The 16945-nt window shown below is 39.9% G+C and overlaps 1 pseudogene; it reads right to left on the bottom strand.

Moving 5' to 3' along the window:
- Positions 1-256: 256 nt before the first annotated feature.
- Positions 257-375, bottom strand: LOC124799899 (annotated as a pseudogene).
- Positions 376-16945: the final 16570 nt, after the last annotated feature.

Here is a 16945-nt window from a genome sequence, read left to right as displayed (position 1 = left end):
GGACGACTGAGACGATACTCCATAGGCACGCTATTTGACTGGAACTACACTCCTTCCCAGCAGGCCTCGGAAGGCCCAACGGTACCGACCGACCGCCGTGTTATCCTCAGACGGTTGGCGTTGCTAGATGCGGATGTGGGGGGCACGTGGTCAACAAACCGCTCTCCCGGCCGTTGTCAGTTTTCATGACCAGAGCCGCTACTTCTCAGTCAAGTAGCTCCTCAATTGTCCTCGCAAGGGCTGAGTAAGCCCCGCTTGCCTACAGCGCTCGATAGACCCGGAAGGTCACCCATCCAAGTGCTAGCCAATCCCGACAGCGCTTAACTTCGGTGATCTGACGGGAACCGCTGTTACCATTGCGGAAAGGCCATTGGCACGCTATTTTACTAGAAGACGCTTATGAGGAATGGTGTCAAAAACCGTCTGGAAATCGAGAAATATGGAATCAACTTGAGATACCCTGTAGGTAGCAGTCATTACTTCGTGTGAACAAAGAGCCAATTGTCTGTCACAAGAACGATTTTTTCTAGAATCGGTGCTAGCTATGCGTCACTAGATAGTTTTCTTCGATGTATTTCATGTTTGAACACAGTATATCGGTATATGTTCTAGAATGCTGCTGCAAATCGCTGTCAGTGATATGATCTATAACTCAGCGGATTATTTCTGTTTCCTTTCTTGTGTATTCAGGTTCTGATCTGGGGGGAGAGGACAAACTGGGGTATCTGCCCCGGGAGGAAATTTTAGTGGGCGCCAAATTCATATTGTTGAAGAAAAAACTCTTGTTTCACAAAGCGTCTAGCATCCAATACACGATGGCTTATCCATTATTCACGTGATTTTGAAACGCATTCCAGCTGGTTTTTAAAAAGTTTTGAACACATTCTGAGTTGTTTACTGAACGAATCATAAGTTGGTTTTTGAAAGCGTGCATAGTGTACGAGGTGTCTCTGCTAGGGGGAATCCCCGTCATATCAAGAAATAAAGAACTTACCCGCACACAAAAGGACACAGGCTATACGAGCTGAGCCGAGAAAAGGGAACAGGTGTATACTAATCGCTGTTTTTTATGTGGTTGATTGGGTGAGCGAATCAACAGATTCAGACCAACAGAGTGGAAATAAATGATTAACAGGAATAATAAGTCAGAAAGATTACATATTCTCACTGTATCAAGAAAATGAAATTTTGACAGATAGTTTTTGACAAACCGCTACACTACTAAGGCCAGTTGTACAATCCCCGGTTGGCAGCTGCGTAAGTTCTATTCTCGGAATAGCACGAAAAACGCGTTGTACGAAAGCGTAATAACTAACCGGAGAATAAACGCGGGATAAACTGGTGATTCTGACAGGGTTAGTGATGGTAACCGATCATTTAGTGATGACAAGACTCTTTGTTAGAATGAGGAAGGAGAAGAAACGGGGGCATCACACAAATTATATGGAAAAATATGACGATTCCAAATTCATACAAAAATTTTGTACTACTACTACTACTACTACTACTACTACTACTTTCAATCTCATACTTGAGAAACTGGGGCATATAAATGAAACTAGAAACTATTTTCTAACATAGTAGTTTCTCATTTTATTTATTTATTCTTTACTTGTAATAGACCTTGTAACGACAATTATACGTATAATAATTTTTTTCTTTATGAATTTAGATAAATTAATATTAGCAATGTGTTGAATTTCTTTTTCGATTCTTTTCGTGTCATGTTAAAGAAACTGTGAGTAACTTTTGAAACGAATATTATTTATGTTAGATTTCAAATAATGTGGTGATCAAAGGAAAGTTTAATGTTTGTGTTAATGAAAATTATCAGCAGATTAATTTATGCCATAAAGGAATCTATAGTTCTGTGTGCTGAGTTTTTGTTGGATTGAGTTAGCGATGTTATTTAATTTATTTGAGACAGAAATAATGACAGTTAAATTATTCAGAAGTAAGACAAAAGAGTAGTTATCCAGAGATTGATAATTTTGTGTGTTAATTTGCCTTCAGTACTAGATAGTTTCAGAATAACGACTATAACAGTTTCAGGGCCTCCCCCTTTTGCTCTTGTTCATTCGTTCAAACCTTGATGTGTACTGATCAAATTTGACCAGTAAAGCTAAATTCTATATTAATGCTAAATGTATTAGAGTTTTTCCATTATTCATAGTGATATTGTGTGTGTACTTTTAAGATTGTCGACGCTAGGGCAATCTATGCCCGATTTCAGTCTGCTCAACATACAAAATGCAGTTCGTAGTAATCATTACTGTGTGGTGTTGTGTAAAAGTAGCTCGTCCAAATTAGTACAAAAAGAGAAAACTTTAGTTCAGTGGATTTTTCGGGTTCCAAACTTTGCCATATAACGCATCATTACTACGTGTTACTATGCTTGTACATGCACTCACTTGTACAAGGAAAAACTCACTAATTGCCTAAGTAGGCTGGCGACCGAATTGTTAGTTATAGGTAGCATCTACTGTGTGTACTTCTTGTCCATGCGAAAGAATAATTATACTGTACATTTGCTTGATGCATCACTGTAGTTATTGACTGAGTATAAGTCCGATCTTGCTTCTATTAGGTACACGCGGTCAACTAATGTACTAAAATCCTTGTTTATAAGGTGAAGCCCGTGAACTTATTACAGTACAGGCTTTATATAGCTAACCTACGTCCGAGCAGGGCGGTAGTGTTACAAGTGGCTTCCCGGTGACAGGACATCCAGTTGTTGTCGGTTACAAATAACGAAAAGATTGAACAGTGGATGTTCAGTGGCACGAATAGCAATAAAGTTTAGTAAAAGAAACTGCAGTGTGAGCCAAGTATAATAGTGTGGTGTAGTTGGCATTTAGTATGGACAGAAACGTAGACGGGGTAGGTGCGCCAAGCGAAATGGAGAATGCGGCTGGCAGTAGCCGGAGTTTACGCGGCCAGATAACAGATGGCGTTAGCGGAAGACAATTGGCGTACATACAATACCACGAACACGTCAATGAACAGATTGACAGGTTGAGATCACCTCGAATACAGCAAGGGACAAAACAGGAAGCAGAGGGTGACTTTGTAGATGATAGTGGGTATGTGAATGAATCCACTGACATGTTTGATTCTCCACAGATAAAGAAAGAACCGAAAGAAACTTTTGAAGTAGGATCGGAACACACCGATTCCGTAGAACAAAACAGTGTGAAAATTTTAAGCATAAACGATCTATTTGAACAATTAACCAAACAAATTTCAGGACAGAGTGAGCAGATCAAAACACACGTTGATCAGCAGCTCAAAACACAGGGACACCAGCTCAAAACGCAAAATGAGCAGCTTAAAACACAGAATGAGCAACTTCAAAAACAAGTCGGCAATCAGGTTAATCAGCTCAAAACACACGTTGACGAGCAACTCAAAACACAGGTGGATCAAATTAAAGCACAGGTCGAAGGACAGGGAATTAAAATTAGTAAACAAATAGAACAGGTAGAACAAAAAGTGGGTAATTTAAGTTCTGTGGTAAATACTCTGAAATTTGAAATTGATACCATTAACAAAAATATGGATACTATGCAGGAGGAAATTGGAAACATTAATAGTAGATTTGATGTTGAAATTCTCAACATCCAAGAGAAAGTAGAACCTCTGGTTGAAACTAAGATAGACGAAAAAGTTTTCGGTCTTAAAACTGAGGTCGTAAACGAATGTCAACATGGGATATCGCAATTGAAAAAGGTAGTTTCAGACACTGAAAGGGATTTAAGTAAAAAAGTAACCGGATGTGTTCAAAATTGTGAACAAAATACTACGAAAATTCAAGGCAGAATTTTCGATCTGGAGAGCAAAATTAAAGATAGGCCTGGTGTTGTCTGTAATGGCACACCAATTACGAAGCTGTTAGAAGGCGAGGAACGCTTCGATCCAGCCAAGAAACATAACGGGTGGCACCCGTTAGATTTTATCAAAAATTGCGAGAGAGTGTTTCCTGAGCACTTGTCTGATCAGGAAAAGATAAACGTTGTAATTAGCGCCTTAGCGGGTGATGCTAAGCGCTGGGGGATAAATTTAAATACCGAACAAATGACGTTCGAGGAATTTAGACAGAGATTTACGGAAGAATATTGGTCTGAACAAAAGCAGGACCATTTATGGCGGGAGTTCATCATGGCCAAACAGCATGATAACAGGGGCAGAAATTCTTTGAAAGATTTCTGTGAGCATTGGTACCGAAAATTGACACACTTAAGAGGTAGAAGATCAGATTCAGAAATTATCTGGGAGCTATATAAAAAGCTTCCAGAGGATTCCAAGAGGTACGTAGGAAGCAATCATCGTAGCTTCCAAGCATTTCTAGAAAGGGTCGAAGATGAAGACCATTGGCGCGAAAGTCGTGCCAATTATCAAAATTTTGGTAACCGTAATAACCGACACAATGACGAACGAAACGACGGCGATGGATTTCGCGTCAATGTAATACAGAGAGGAAGAGGCAGAGGAAGAGGCAGAGGAAATAATCCAGGTCGCGGTAGAGGGTATACCGCGCAAAACAATAACGACGCGGGAAACTAATTTCCGCGAACGTTGCGGGCCAAACGGAAGCGGACAATACATACCGGCCCCGATTCAAGAAAAGATACCGGACCGACCGTAATGTAATGAGACAGGCTAGGGACGAGCATGGAACGCCGCGACGTGTTGTGGCGAAACAAGCGTCAGGTGCGAGCCAGAATGAATCATCGCTGCCGCACAGAGCGCTACATGTTAACAGGCGAGTGGAGCATCAGAGGGCAACGGCCCAGCCTGGCCGAACATCTGTTCGGAAAGAAGCCGCTAGCAATACGGCAGCAGTAGATACGAATATAGCCGTCAGAGCTAAAGAAAATTTTACGAGTAATAATTCCGTGGCAAAGGAAACAATAAATGAAACTGTGAATACACAGAGAGGTGCGGTTAGCAGTGTTTGCAATGAGGTAAAAGGCGATAATGAACTAGCAGAAGTAACTGATTGGCGTGTGCAGATCGACGATCTGTACAAGGGCCTAAAGCAATGTGAGTGGGAGGATTTTAAAAGAGAGTATGAGGCGAAGAAATTAGTTGGTGGAAAGAGAGATAGTAGGGACGTCCATAAAGTGATGTGGCCCAAAATTGAAGAGGGGAGAATTAATAGCGCCGCGCAAAGTACGCGTGCCGCCGATAGGAGGAAGGTTAATGATAGGAAGGATTTGGAGGATGAAATCCTCAGCATTGACGAAGAAATAACTTCTGCTAACAGTCCGCCAATAGTACAAGCTGCTGCCGAGAGGCACCGTGGAGAAGGGGCAGATGATTACCTGAAAGTAATTAAAGTCCACGAGGATTACACCGAATATGAAGTCACAGTGGATGTGAATAAAGCAGAGGATGGGGCCGTTTTGCCAAAAGATGAGATTGATTTGAAATCTAAACCTGACATCAATACAGAGGAAGAACTTAGTGCCTGTCTCAGAAAAGCTTTTATGTTAGAACCTGAAAGCGATCCGGAATGGTCGGATTCCGACGATAGTTCGGATGATGAAAGATACATAAATATAGACGAAAATGAATGTACTAACGCTCCCTATTGTGCAAAAGTAGCGTGCTTAAGTGAATCTGATGTTGAGGAAGAGTGTAGTGATGACTCTAGTGAAGATGAATTTTCAGGTGTAAAGGAAAATGAATGTACTTTTACTGAAAGAGGGTATGAGAAAATCAGTGGAAATAAAGGGGATGCAGTTAAGTACGATATTGTACCTAACGATGACGACGTATCAAAACAAAATCCAGACGTTGAAACTGAACAAAGAAAGAAAGAGCCACCTGACGACTCTGTGTTTATTTTGCGAAGAGTTCAAGTAAGCAAAGACTTTGAACTCCAGAAGCCTAAGAAGCCACCAGACTTAAGTGACTATTTTATGAACCAGAAAAGACTGCCTTGTTAATAAAGAGATTAGGGGGCAGGATGTTGTATTTTTATATATTATTAATATTATGCATGACTTTATTATTACTGTAACTCAGTTTTATCTGAAAGTGAATTATTGTTTGTTGAATTAGAGCCTGGGGCAGATTTATATCGGATTTTGAGAATGTCATGAACACATTACATCATGAAACTACAGGATTTCCACCGGAAGAAATTTTGTTAGGCAGAAGTAGTAAAAGTTTAATTGAAGAAAAACTAGAGTTTCCACCTTGTACAAGTTTAGGATTGGATCAAAAGAAAGAGTTGGTGATAAAAAGGGCAAAGCAAAAAGCTGAATCTAGATCTAAAAGACACAATAAAAATTTAAAAGTTTCAAAATTTAAAATTGGAGATTATGTTCTTTTAAAAACCCACGAAAAGTCTAGTGAACTAAACCATGAAATTTCAAAATTTAAATATATTTATAATGGACCATATCTAATATAGAATATTCCACACGACAATGCTTACTACCTGATCTACCCAAAATCCAAAAGACCTTTAGGTGTAAGAAATATAGTGGACCTGAAACTGTATGTTCCTAGGAACGAGTAAATGTGCTGTATCTTATGCTGAACCCAAGTTATCCTAAATGTATCTAATGTTTGTAAATGTCTGTATACCCTTGAAAGTGTGCTAATGTAGTGATGTGAGTTTCAGATTACCAATTGTACTGTAACTGTAAAAATGTATGGAGAAAAGGGCTGAAAGAAAGGATAAATGCTATCAGCCAGATAAAAGATGGGACTGTCAAAAATGAAAATGGGCAGTATATGAACTATAATATGAAGGACTGCCAAATACCAATGAGGGCAGATAAATAATCGATGGAAAATTGTAAATATGATCCAGGAGATGTCACAATATGAAGTGAAAAGGACTGCCCAAATCCACATAATAGGCAGCAAATATGTGTAATTAATTTTCTGAATATATGTGTGTGTGTTTCGTTTAGTAAGTAAGAAAATGGACTGCTATTCAAAGCATGCAGCGATAAATTTTCTTATAGTGTACACAAAATATGAAATTGTTTTTTGTAGTTAAATGTTTGTATTCCTGAATTTTAAATTATTTCTTTGAGAAATTTAGAGAAAATAAGTAAATTGCTATTTTAGTGAGATTGTGATGGGAAGTTGGACTGTGCGAAAGGCACTTGAGTAAATGACAAGTCAGTATTCTTGAAGTGTTAAAAAAGTGTAAACTTATATACAGTGAGCAAAAGGAAATATGTAGCGTAAATCTCTTTGGATAATTAAGTAAAGATTCGGAACCACTGTATAATTGTAAGATTTAGTGTTCCCATAAAATTTGGGCTTAAGAAAATTTTCTGGAAACAGGGGCATGTGTAACGACAATTATACGTATAATAATTTTTTTCTTTATGAATTTAGATAAATTAATATTAGCAATGTGTTGAATTTCTTTTTCGATTCTTTTCGTGTCATGTTAAAGAAACTGTGAGTAACTTTTGAAACGAATATTATTTATGTTAGATTTCAAATAATGTGGTGATCAAAGGAAAGTTTAATGTTTGTGTTAATGAAAATTATCAGCAGATTAATTTATGCCATAAAGGAATCTATAGTTCTGTGTGCTGAGTTTTTGTTGGATTGAGTCAGCGATGTTATTTAATTTATTTGAGACAGAAATAATGACAGTTAAATTATTCAGAAGTAAGACAAAAGAGTAGTTATCCAGAGATTGATAATTTTGTGTGTTAATTTGCCTTCAGTACTAGATAGTTTCAGAATAACGACTATAACAGTTTCAGGGCCTCCCCCTTTTGCTCTTGTTCATTCGTTCAAACCTTGATGTGTACTGATCAAATTTGACCAGTAAAGCTAAATTCTATATTAATCCTAAATGTATTAGAGTTTTTCCATTATTCATAGTGATATTGTGTGTGTACTTTTAAGATTGTCGACGCTAGGGCAATCTATGCCCGATTTCAGTCTGCTCAACATACAAAATGCAGTTCGTAGTAATCATTACTGTGTGGTGTTGTGTAAAAGTAGCTCGTCCAAATTAGTACAAAAAGAGAAAACTTTAGTTCAGTGGATTTTTCGGGTTCCAAACTTTGCCATATAACGCATCATTACTACGTGTTACTATGCTTGTACATGCACTCACTTGTACAAGGAAAAACTCACTAATTGCCTAAGTAGGCTGGCGACCGAATTGTTAGTTATAGGTAGCATCTACTGTGTGTACTTCTTGTCCATGCGAAAGAATAATTATACTGTACATTTGCTTGATGCATCACTGTAGTTATTGACTGAGTATAAGTCCGATCTTGCTTCTATTAGGTACACGCGGTCAATTAATGTACTAAAATCCTTGTTTATAAGGTGAAGCCCGTGAACTTATTACAGTACAGGCTTTATATAGCTAACCTACGTCCGAGCAGGGCGGTAGTGTTACAACCTAATTAGCATTACTTTGTGGATTATTTACTGTCGTGTTATTTATGTAAATGAGGTAGATGAAAATGACCATTTGTGCCAAAATAGTCTCACTTATTTGACGTGTGTTACAACTGCTGCAATATTATAAAGACCTGTTTCTTTTTGTCTATCACACAGTGACGAAAGAGACGTCAAATCGAGAAACCACACCACTCTTTGTTACTATTCGTATTAATAGTTTTTTCAGTAATAGACAACGACAATTTGATTTTCCATGTAGCAAAACGTTTGACGAACTTTGATGAAGTGATAGATTCTTTCGCAGAAATTAAAGCACGCCGCGTAATACTGTAGCAAGATTAGAGAGGAAAAAATGCAGGGGCTTAAGGATTGTCTCTAGTCTTGACTGTTTTTGTTTCCTGTATTATATTTTATGTCACACAAGAGAGAAGGTTATTAGCTAAAAGGCAATTAAGAGTGCAGATCTTCTGAAGAGTTAGTATTCTCTCGGTCACAAATAATCCTACTCAGTATTAATTCTGAGCTTTTTGTAAGGGGTAAGACGTGAGACCTGTGGACTGGAGGTAGGAGAGGCACCGCAGGACATTTTAATTTCCACTGTCATGAATATAGATTTGATGGTTTCCATTACAAAACATACACGTTTGAATTTCACAGAGCGAAATACAGTGATGTGGGAAAGAAGAATGCTGTGTGAAGAGGTGTGTCACTTTTTGTCCAAATGCTCGAGCAATCAGGCTTTTGTCCCGGTTCGGAAATATCGTACTTCCGGGGCTGTGTGTAAAGCTTTGATCTGTGCAGCTTTCCAGTCTATAGGTATGGATTTTCTCTCGAGTGCGTGATTTTATATGATTCCGAAAACTGGAACTATTTCGTGAACATACTCCGAAAGGAATCTAATCGGTATACAACTTGGACGGATGGCTTGATTTGCTTCGTTACACCGAAGGTTCAAATGGTTCAAATGGCTCTGAACACTATGCGACTTAACTTCTGAGATCATCAGTCGCCTAGAACTTAGAACTAATTAAACCTAACTAACCTAATAACATCACACACGTCCATGCCCGAGGCAGGATTCGAACCTGCGACCGTAGCGGTCGCTCGGTTCCAGACTGTAGCGCCCAGAACCACACGGCCACTCGAGCCGGCCTACACCGAAGGTATCTTTTCCTAAAGTACTCATGTTTGGCAGTCGTTCTTGATTAGAAGTGTGGAATATCTTTTCTTTCTTCTTTGATGAAGTAATTTAGGTAAACAGTGTTTAGTAACTCTGCTCTAATGGCGCTGTCGTTTGTAACATTACCTTTCCTAATGTGTAGTGATGGTGCCGGATATACAGCTGCAGAATTGACCGTGCAGTGTTCGGTGAACTCAAAAAACAAAAAGTCGATCCATTTCTGTTAGAATATGTTTGAATACAAATTCCTGGTTGTCATGTAACTTAGATGAAAATATCCGTAAGTGATGTGAACCATCTAAGTGACGCTTAAGCTGTGGAAGACATTCATCTGTGCTTCTATGGGACTTCAGGTAGTGTCGTAGGGCACAATCACAGCAGTGGACAATGTGACCATTGCCCTGGACCACTTGCATTCCCCGTAGGGCGGTTCGTTTTTATGATTGAGTGATTGTAATTGAAGTACTTCAGTTCCCAAGCGCATAGTAAAAATTAAATTATATTGAGCCGTATTGGTCGTAGTAACTCGTGTAAACTATTCTCACGACAACGGTGTTAGCGAACATTCTCGCTTGTCGATTACATATACTTACTGCCTGTGATCATAACAGGGTCATGGCTCTGGAATTTTCTTCCGTCTGTGAAGAGGAACACATTTTGGAAACTGGTGCCAGCTGTGTGGAGACATACTGAGTCGACCTTTCACCGTAACTCTTCTTGCTTAAGGATATTGAATTAAGAGTTTGGAATATCTTTTAATGGTAAATTCATTGTGAGTTTATTAACTATTTGGGCGTTATTATTTCATCTTAAATAGATTTAAATTACTTAAAATTCTATTGCAGCGCTTGTTTATTTACTCATATCGACGTTCCTATACAATGATGTGCTCTGTTGTGACTATGGTTGCTGTTTAATGTTAGTCACAGGGTACGCTAACACCAACGTTGTGTTACCTAAACCGTCGAGAACTGTTGCCTAACAATTACTTCCATATCCTCTAGAGTAATAAAAGTTTCTATATGAATTCGTTCCGTGAGTTACTGAGTAAAGGAAGCTTCAACTTTGATTGAAGTGTTGTGGCTTGAATTTTGTGTTTCAAGAACAACTAAGGAAACATTTTGACGTTCTCGGGGAGATTTAGACGCTTTGAAGTAAGCCAACGCCCTACTTCAGAGGCGGGGTACACTGTACTCGCAAGAACCATGAGCCATTTACTTAACTCTCTCACATATTTATTTACAGTGCAGAGTCATCTGCAGTTAAAATATTGTATAAGCATTTAAACGACTGTGAGTTTTGTGGAGAATTACTGGCAAGTTGCAGCTTCACGTCAAGTTGAAGCTTTACGACGGACCGTGTCATTATTTCAGAATATGCAATTAGTACAATGTAACATGTGAAAAATTGCTATCTCTTATTTTTCATGCAGTTTTAAAGGTTGGATGCTTGACTTGTAGAGACAGAACACTTTACTGAGTTTTTGGCGACGTTCACGTACGTTTGTCATACCTTCACAAACTAATTACTTAGTTTCACAATGATAAGTGTGTCACCAGTCTCCTTGCTTCGCAGTTGTACATGCATCCTGCCTGTGATCATTGTACAGTTGTGCCGCTGGAAATTTTTTTCGTCTGTAAAGCAGAACACGCTTTGGAAAGTGGTGGCAACTACGTAGAATAACACTGAGTCGAATTGGCTTTGTAGCAAAAGGGTTTTCTTTCCCGTTTGCTTCAGGAAATTGAATTAGTATCTTGGAATGTCGTTAGCCGTTAAATCTATTTGGAGTTGATTAGCTATTCAGGTGTTTTCATTAGATACCGTTGGATATCTCCCAGTTGCAAAATACAATTATTTTATGGTATGAACACATACATTACTTTATTTAAAATTTTACAGCACTGCTCGTTTAACCGTACCTGTCAACGTTGCTAAGCAGTGTAGAGCTCTGCAGTTAAAAAAAAAAAGTGAGTGAAATCTTATGGGACTTCACTGCTAAGGTCATCAGTCCCTAAGCTTACACACTACTTAACCTAAATTACCCTAAGGACAAACACACGCACCCATGCCCGAGGGAGGACTCGAACCTCCGCCGGGACCAGCCGCACAGCTCTGCAGTTCCAAGCGTTGCTGTTCAATGTTGATCACGGGCTATGCTAACAATAAATCTACGCTCATGCTCATAAATTACTGATAATGCTGATACATGGTGAAACAACGCTCTGGTGTGTTGGTGCATGTCAGAGTACGGTGCAGCGAGTAAATGTGCAGACGTGCTGATGGTGACTGTGTGTTGAAAATGGCTCAAAGAACACACATTAATGACGTTATGAGGGGTAGAATACTAGGGCGACTGGAGGCTGGTCAAATACAGCCGGTCGTAGCCGTGAGCCACAAAGTGTGATCTCATGATTATGCCAACGATTCCAGCAGACAGGAAATGTGTCCAGGCGCTACAGCGCTACAGTACGGGTCGTCCACGGTGTCCAACACCACAAGATGACCGATATCTCACCACCAGTGCCCGCAGACGGCCACAGTACTGCAGGTAGCCTTGCTCTGGACCTTACCGCAGCCACTGGAACAGTTGTCTCATGACACACAGTCTACAGGAGACTGAACAGACATGGTTTATCCGCCCGGAGACCTGTAATGAACATTCCACTGACCCCTGGTCACAGGAGAGCCCGTAAAGCCTGGTGTCAAGAACACAGTACATGGTCATTGGAACAGTGGTCCCAGGTTATGTTCAAGGACGAGTCCAGGTATAGTCTGACGAGTGAGTCTCGACGGGTTTTCATCTGGCTTGAACCAGGAACCAGGTACCAACTCCTTAATGTCCTTGAAAGGGACCTGTATGGAGGTCGTGGTTTGATGGTGTATGGCTGGGTGGGGATTATGATTGGTGCATGTACACCCCTGCATGTCTTTGACACAGGAACTGTAACAGTTCAGCTGCATCGGGACGTCATTTTGCACCAGTATGTCCGCCTTTTCAGGGGTGCAATGGGTCCCACCTTCCTCCTGATGGTTGATAACGCACGGCCCCACCGAGCTGCCATCGTCGAGGAGTATCTTGAAACAGAAGATATCAGGCGAATGGAGTGGCCTGCCTGTTGTCCAAGCCTAAACCCCATCGAGCACGTCTGGGATGCTCTCGGTCGACGTTCCACTGCACGTCTTCAAACCCCTACGATATTTCAGGAGCTCCGACAGGAACTGGTGCAAGAATGGGAGGCTATACTCCAGCAGTTGCTCTACCCCAGCAGTTGCTCTACCACCTGATCCAGAGAATGCCAACCCGTTGTGCGCCCTGTGTACTTGTCCATGCTGATCATATCCGCATACTGATGTCGACGTACATGCGCAGGAAGCAGTGGCGTTTTGTAGCACATGTCTCTCGGGACGGTTTTCTCAACATATCACCAATACTGTGGACTTACAAATCTGTGTTGTGTGTGTTCCCGATGTCGCTATGCTATTAGTGCCAGTTTTGTGTAGTGCCATGTTGTGTGGCACCACATTCTGCAATGATACTTATTTTATGAGCATGAGTGTATGTCACCTAAACCGTTGAGGATCGTTGCCTAGCAGTTACTTCCATATTCTCTCGAGTACCTGAAACAATGATACGAATTTGTTGTGGGACTTATTCAGTTAAAGAAGCTCCAGTTTTGATTGATATATTGTACTATTGCACTTTGTATTTCGAGTTCAAGCAACGGAACATTTGAGGATATCTAGAAGCTTTGAACGAAGCGAACGCTCAGCTTTAGAAGCATGATACAGTATATCCTCGAGAAGTATGAGCTACTGACTTAAATATCCCCAATTAATTTACCGTACAGTATCAGATACAGCTTTTATATCGTATAAGATTTTAAATGACTGGGTGAGTAGCAGAGTAGTACTGGAAAATTGAAGCGTTACGACATAGTGTGATGTGATTTCGCAACATGTGAAAAAGAATAACACCCAGTTCTATTAACATTACAGTTCGTTGTTTCACTACGTCATGCAGCTACAAAGGTTACAAGAGTGCTTGACTTGTAGGGACAGATCTGTTTGCTGAGGCATTGACAGTTTCAGCGGCTGGAATCACCCGCTCTCATATTTATTATTTAGTTTCACAACGAGAACGCCCTGACCTATCTCTGTCACCAAATCTGTTATCTTCTACCGTCTGTGAAGAAGAAGACAAGACGTAAACAGGTTCCAGCTACATAGGGTCATAATGAGTTGGCATGACACGGCAGCAACGGCATTTTCTCTTCTTGTTACTCAAAGAAATTAAATTAATATCTTGGAGCATCGTTAAAAGTTAATTCCGTTGGGAGTTTATAAGCTGTTCTTATGTTTTCTTCATTTATATATCGCTGGGTAAATTTCTGTTGTAAATACGGTTGTAACGTCGTACGCCGAAGAGTGAATCTAGGTTTAGTGTTGAACTGACATTGTTGATGACTCTGCCACAGAGAACGAAATTTGCAGCTCGGCGAGAATACAGTGAATGAGACAGAGGGATAGCTGTGAAAGTGGTAATATTGTCGGACAGAGTTGAGAGATCTGGGATTTAAGCTATCACATTCTTGCATAGATTATTATTAACCAGTAACTTCATATCAAAATCAAGACGTTCCCTTAAGTGCACAAAAATTTAATTAGTAGTTGGAAATATCATAATCTCGCCATACACTGTGGAAAGATTTGGGATTTAAACCACCACGCTGTTGCATAGATTATTAATCAGTAACTTGATGTCACCAACAAGACATTGCCTTAGGTACACACAAAGCAAATTACCGATCCTGTCTCACTATACCATATTGAACGAACGTAGGGTAGTAAGCAAATTACGGCGTAATGTCTGACCAAACACGAACTTGTAATAATTATAGTTGGTGTATTTCTGAAGCTAGTGTAGTGTTGCACTGTCTTGGTTATTTATGTTCTATCTGATAGTGATAACTTCAAATAATTCCTATCAAAACAAAATTATTCTTCGCAGAATAAATGTAGTACGTAATGAGCACGACTTTTTTTGTCTTCCAAGAGCTAGTATGATTTTGATTCATTACTAACAAAGAATTAAAACAACGAACTCCACCCAGTCATAAGCTTTTCCAAGTAAAGAAGTAATGTTTCATCGATTTGGATTTCATAGGCCTTTTGTAACACTGACACTAATCTTTTTTACAAAATCTAAGTTTAGAGACATAAAGTTCGTCCTTACGATACACTTGTGAGACATTGCTATAAAATTTAACGTGATATTCCAACGCGTCAAGTAGTTTTTCACGCAGTGTGTGGGAGTGGAGAAAGACGAAGGTCTGCAACTGGACAAGAACTTGGTCGCTGTTCGAGGTGCCTTTGAGGTGAGCTACGTCACGTTGCATTACTGATATCGTAATATGTAAAGCAGTAAAGTTTGAGAGCTACCTGATAGTACGTAGGATGGTCAATAGATATTACAAACTGTCGCCGTTCACTGTAAATGAATCTGTGGTTCGCTACAAACGTCCCTTCTAAAAAGTCGTTATAAATAATACCTCTAAGACAGATATCTCTACTAGAGTGATGATTATGACGATTATGTGTTGGTTCTAGTGCAAGGTATGCAGGACGTTTATGGGACGAATGCGATTAAAGGTGCTAAAACAGGAAAAACGCCAACCAAACTTTAATATATAAAAATTCTTTAAAAACTTTACTTACACATGAACATACATACACACACACACACACACACACACACACACACACACACACACACACTCTATCTCTCTCTCTCTCTCTCTCTCTCTCTCTCACACACACACACACACACACAATTACCAAAATTATATTTAAAACCTTTTCCAAAACTGTTGATAAGATTGATAGCGATCCTCTGGTTCAACGGAATGATCTAAAATACCAGCTAACTAACTTACTAGGTCAGAACATGCCTCGGAAGGCTAACGGTACTGACCGACCGTCACGTCACACAATAGATAGGTGTCACTTTCAGGAGACATGAAGGGATTGTTGTTAGTTTTCGTGACTGGATTTAAAATACCGCTACAGATGAATGAACTGGCGAATGGATGGATTTGTTCATCAATGGAACGAAATGGTATGTGCTGGTCACTCAACCTTCAACGTCGTCTCCAGGGATACACAAAATTTTTAAAATTTACCATGTCTCGACTTCAAGTAAAATAAGTGGCTGGTCTCCACCTAAACTCACTTCTGCCTTCTCATCAAAAGATAACGTGCGCAGAAAATATTGTGTATAAGAATTTTTATGCCACAGCCATTACAGATTTAGGTGTTTTCTCGTCTGACTATGAAGCCATTAGTTAGAAATTTATCCTATTCGGATAGGAGTCAGGGTAAATTTGGTGTGTGAAAATGATATTCATGAAGTTGGCTTCGACCGATGATTGGCTAGTCACACCTTCTCCGACAGTCGTGTGTCTTTCTGAGCTGCAGGATAATGGCACGTTATGTCTCGTCGCGTTCGTTGCCTACAGGCCTCCTTGGCTGCCTGTTCTGCTTGCTCCTTTCCCCAGATCCCACACGTCTCAACTTCTCTCCTCCATGTTATTAGCACATTATAGGCCTATTTCCGGAATTAGATAATATAAAGTCGGTAATGTAGCCGAATGCCAATTAAATGGTTGCAACAACTCTCTTGAGGGCCAATTAATTTAACACTGACCTAAGGCACAGCGTGTTTATAGAAGCAACATGAATAATATACCGGGAAGTTGTGTACGGCATTAGTTAAAGAGTGCCCGGACTATGATGTTGATACGGAGGAGGTCTGAGAGTGGAGAAGATCCTGTTGAGTTGTAGGTATTTATGCTAAAAACGTGTTGTAAGAGCAGAGTTTCACTTAATATGCGTCCAAGACAAATGACTTGTTAAAGACTACATTGCAAACCATTTGGCTGCTCTACGAGTCACCTGCTAACCGGATTTGATATCTGACGACCAAAAGAAATGTATGCTTGAATTTCAGACTTCCAAGTATAATGCTGTGTTCGGAGAAGTCAGAGTATAGAGAAACAGGAACTGTCACTAAAATTGTCGCAGTCCCATTTACTTTCCTTTCCGGAGAATGAACACGCCGGAACACAGAATAGATAGATTGCGGCGACGCCGTACGTCAATTAGTTTCCTGTAGCCCTCTGTCACTCCAGCTTAACATTTCTCCCCTAGGACAATGGTAGTGAACATGGGATGAACAGAGGTGTAACTTCACTATTACATACAATGAATGTTCACTCGCTATCACTACCTACAGGCTCATAAATTCTTAATAAATAGAACACTTCGTAACACCTGTAGATGTTAAGGTCTAGCGCTATCTCTGAATCA

This window comes from Schistocerca piceifrons, chromosome 5 (assembly GCF_021461385.2).
Source record: "Schistocerca piceifrons isolate TAMUIC-IGC-003096 chromosome 5, iqSchPice1.1, whole genome shotgun sequence".
NCBI lineage: Eukaryota > Metazoa > Arthropoda > Insecta > Orthoptera > Acrididae > Schistocerca > Schistocerca piceifrons.
Note: the sequence above shows the minus strand (reverse complement) of the source record. Positions and strands in the feature narration are given on the sequence as shown.